Source organism: Lathyrus oleraceus, chromosome 6 (genome assembly GCF_024323335.1).
Source record: "Lathyrus oleraceus cultivar Zhongwan6 chromosome 6, CAAS_Psat_ZW6_1.0, whole genome shotgun sequence".
In the NCBI taxonomy this organism is placed as follows: Eukaryota; Viridiplantae; Streptophyta; class Magnoliopsida; order Fabales; family Fabaceae; genus Lathyrus; species Lathyrus oleraceus.
Window position 1 is genome coordinate 225398115 of NC_066584.1, and position 3663 is coordinate 225401777.

Consider the following 3663-nt stretch of genomic DNA (forward strand, 5'->3'; position numbering starts at 1 on the left):
CACTACTTTTATTTATTTTAATGCACTTTTATTTTACCATGTCTAGCTAAATTTATAAGGTTAGAATGTAAGGATCGTAATTGAACCAGTAATCCGTACAATTATTCGTAGAAACACTTAAGGGCTATTTTAACTTTCAACTTAAGTTTTCCCGCACTTCAATTCCGTTGGGTAAGATCGAAAGCCGTCCAACATCTTTTTAAACTTAATTGTTTTTAACTATTTCAAAAACATCGAAAGCGCTTTGTTTAGTTCATTAGGAGATTTTAACATTAAGAAGAAAAGAGATTTTAAAACTATTTTCGGACGCGTTTATAAGTTTAGAGTCTGGTTCATAAGAACCTCTTTTGGTTAAGAAATCCAGGTTATAATACTTTTCAACTTAGTCAAGATACTATATTTCTTAAAAATAGGTTTACTACTCTAACGCAATGCGCGCCTTTTTATAAGTGACAATAAGAGGGTTTGATTAGGGAGTACAACTCGGTTCTGAATACGCGAAAGCGACAGTTCCTGTTAAATTAGTTTTTTTCAAAGTAGGAAACACTGCCCATAAGTAGCCCTATTAGCAAGTACTTGGATTATCCATTGATTATGTGAATTACATTCGACCCTGTCTTTATTAATTATATCTTTATTTCAATACTTTACTTTTCATTGCACACTCCAAAAACACTTATTTCGATTGCCTTTGATAAATACCATAACAATAGATAACGATAGATTGACACTTGGTCTTTGTGGATTCGACAATCTTTTATATTACTCTGACGCGTTCGTATACTTGCGAAACACCGCATCAAGTTTTTGGCGTCGTTGTCGGGGACCAATTTCGTTAAATTTCATTTTCCTGTTGTTATATCTTTTAGACTTAGGCTATTTCCCGCCGGTCGATGCGAAGAACTCGCAGCACTGGAAGTTTAAGCTTAGTATACCCTCTGGCGGAACCTGAACGTTACGCTCGCGCACGTTTATTCTTTCATAGAATTAAGAGAGCTATGGCCGAAGATCAAAACCAAAGATCTCTTAAAGACTTCGCTCAACCATCTAATGAAGAACCTAGTTCTAGTATAGTAAACCCAACCATCCCAGCTAATAATTTTGAACTTAAACCATACCTGTTGCAACTAGTGCAACAGAGACAATTTGCAGGTCTCGCTACTGAGAACCCAAACCAACATTTAAAAATATTTCTTCAATTAGCAGATACTTTTAAAACCAATGGAGCTTCTCCTGAGGCAATACGTTTAAGATTATTTCCTTTTTCCCTCAGAGATAAAGCCCTATCATGGTTAGATTCCCTTCCACCCAATTCCATTACGAATTGGGATAACCTTAGAAGAGTTTTTCTTGCTAGATATTTTCCCCCGAGTAAGACCGCCATTCTTCGAAACCATATAACTAGATTTACCCAAAACCAAGGAGAGTCGCTGTTCGAAGCTTGGGAGAGATATAAAGAGTTGTTATGAGCATGCCCACATCATGGTTTAGAAAACTGGTTAATCATTCAAACCTTCTATAATGGACTTCATTACAACACAAAGATGACCATCGACGTTGCCGCAGGCGGTGCCCTGATGAACAAACCTTATCTTGAAGCTAGTGCCCTCATGGAAGACATGGCTCAAAACCATCAATCATGGGGAGTCGAACGAGCGACAGTTGAGAAGAAGGAAGCCCAAGGAGGAGTTCATGAACTAAGCTCTATAGACATGATGCAAGCTAAAATGGACGCATTAGCCCTTAAAGTCGAGCATATATGCATAAACCCGAATACTGTAGCCGCAGTTTCGTCGGATTGTGAGATATATGGAACCAAAGGACACCAATCTGCAGAATGCAGTCTATTAAACGAAACCCACTCTGAGCAAGTGAACTACACCCAAGGGAACCCATACTCGAATACCTATAACCCTGGATGGAGGAATCATCCTAACTTCTCCTATAAAAACAATAACCCTATTCAAAATAATGCACCTCCGAGACCTAATTATCAAGCCCCTAGATCAAATCAACCTATGCAACCTGTGCCACCAAAGCCGAGCCTTGAGAAAATTATGGAAAATTTTATCACCGCTCAAACCCAACAAAACAAGGAGTTCATGAACCAAAACATTCATGTTAACGAATTGATTACTCAGTTAGGAACCAAGGTTGACCAAATAGTTACTCATACCAAGATGCTTGAAACCCAGATCTCTCAGGTAGCTTTAAACCAAGCCCCTCAGACTACACCTGGAGGATAATTCCCTGGACAACCTCAACAAAATCCGAGAGGACAAGCCAATGCCATTACCCTACGAAGTGGGAACGCTTATGATGAGCCACCAAACCCTAGATTGAGTGAACCCGAAACTTCTAAGGAATGTACCAAACCCACAGACGAAGTAAAGGAACCAGAGGAACCTGAAAACCAGGAAGGTCGAGAAAAAGGAGAAGAACCTAAAGACAAAACTTACGTACCACCCCCGCCATATAAACCACCTATACCATATCCGCAAAGACTCAAACAAACCCAGATCAATAAACAATATCAAAAATTTATTAAAGTTATAGAAAAACTTCATGTAGAAATCCCTTTCACAGAAGCCATCACCCAAATACCTTCTTATGCAAAATTTCTCAAAGACATCCTTACCAACAAACGTAGACTTGACGATCCGAAGCCTTTGGAATGTAATGCTATTTCCGAGGACAAATTAGCAAAGAAAGATAAAGATCCTGGAAATTTCTCCATTCCTTGCCTTTTGGGTAATCATGTCATCGAAAAAGCTTTTCTAGACTTAGGAGCTAGTGTGAGCTTAATGCCTTTAGCAGTTTGTGAGAGGTTAAACTTAGGAGAATTACAGCCCACTAAGATGTCACTTTAGTTAGCCGATAGATCTGTTAAGTATCCGATAGGCATTTTAGAAGATGTTCCTGTTAGGATAGGTCAGTTATTTATCCCTACTGATTTTGTTGTCATGGACATCAAAGAGGACAATGATATACAAATCCTTCTAGGTAGACCATTCTTATCGACTGCAGGAGCCATAATAGATGTCAAGAAAGGAAAGTTGACATTTGAAGTAGGTGACGAGAAAATAGAATTTATACTTTCGAAATTTCTTATGGCACCTGTGATGGGAGACTCGTGTTATGCCTTAGATATCATTGATGAATGTGTTAGAGAATTAGAACAAAAAGAAATTATAAAAACAATTAAGTTACCATCAACTCTCATATGCCATGCCCTAAGAAACCAACCTTAGAACTTAAGGAACTGCCTAAGAACCTGAGATACGAGTTCCTCAATGAAAAGATGAACCGACCAGTTATAGTCAGTGCTACCTTGAGCCTAGAGGAAACGAACCAACTTTTAGACGTTTTACGAAGATATCCCTCAGCCTTAGGATATAATATCTCTAACCTGAAAGGTATAAGCCCATCCGTATGCATGCATTGGATTTCGCTCGAAGAAGATTCAAAACCCTCTAGGGAACATCAGAGAAGAATAAACCCTATAATGAGTGATGTCGTTAAAAAGGAAGTTCTTAAGTTACTTGAGGCAGGAATCATCTACCAGATCTCTGATAGTAAGTGGGTAAGCCCTGTGCATGTAGTACCTAAAAAGGGAGGCATCACAGTCGTGCAAAACGATAAAGGCGAACATGTAGCAAAACG

The 3663-nt window shown here is 38.7% G+C and overlaps 1 non-coding gene across 1 annotated transcript; it reads right to left on the bottom strand.

Moving 5' to 3' along the window:
* Window positions 1-1382: 1382 nt before the first annotated feature.
* On the bottom strand, window positions 1383-1489 carry LOC127099755 (small nucleolar RNA R71). The gene has a single exon (XR_007794228.1). It is a non-coding gene; the product is annotated as a small nucleolar RNA R71 (small nucleolar RNA).
* Window positions 1490-3663: the final 2174 nt, after the last annotated feature.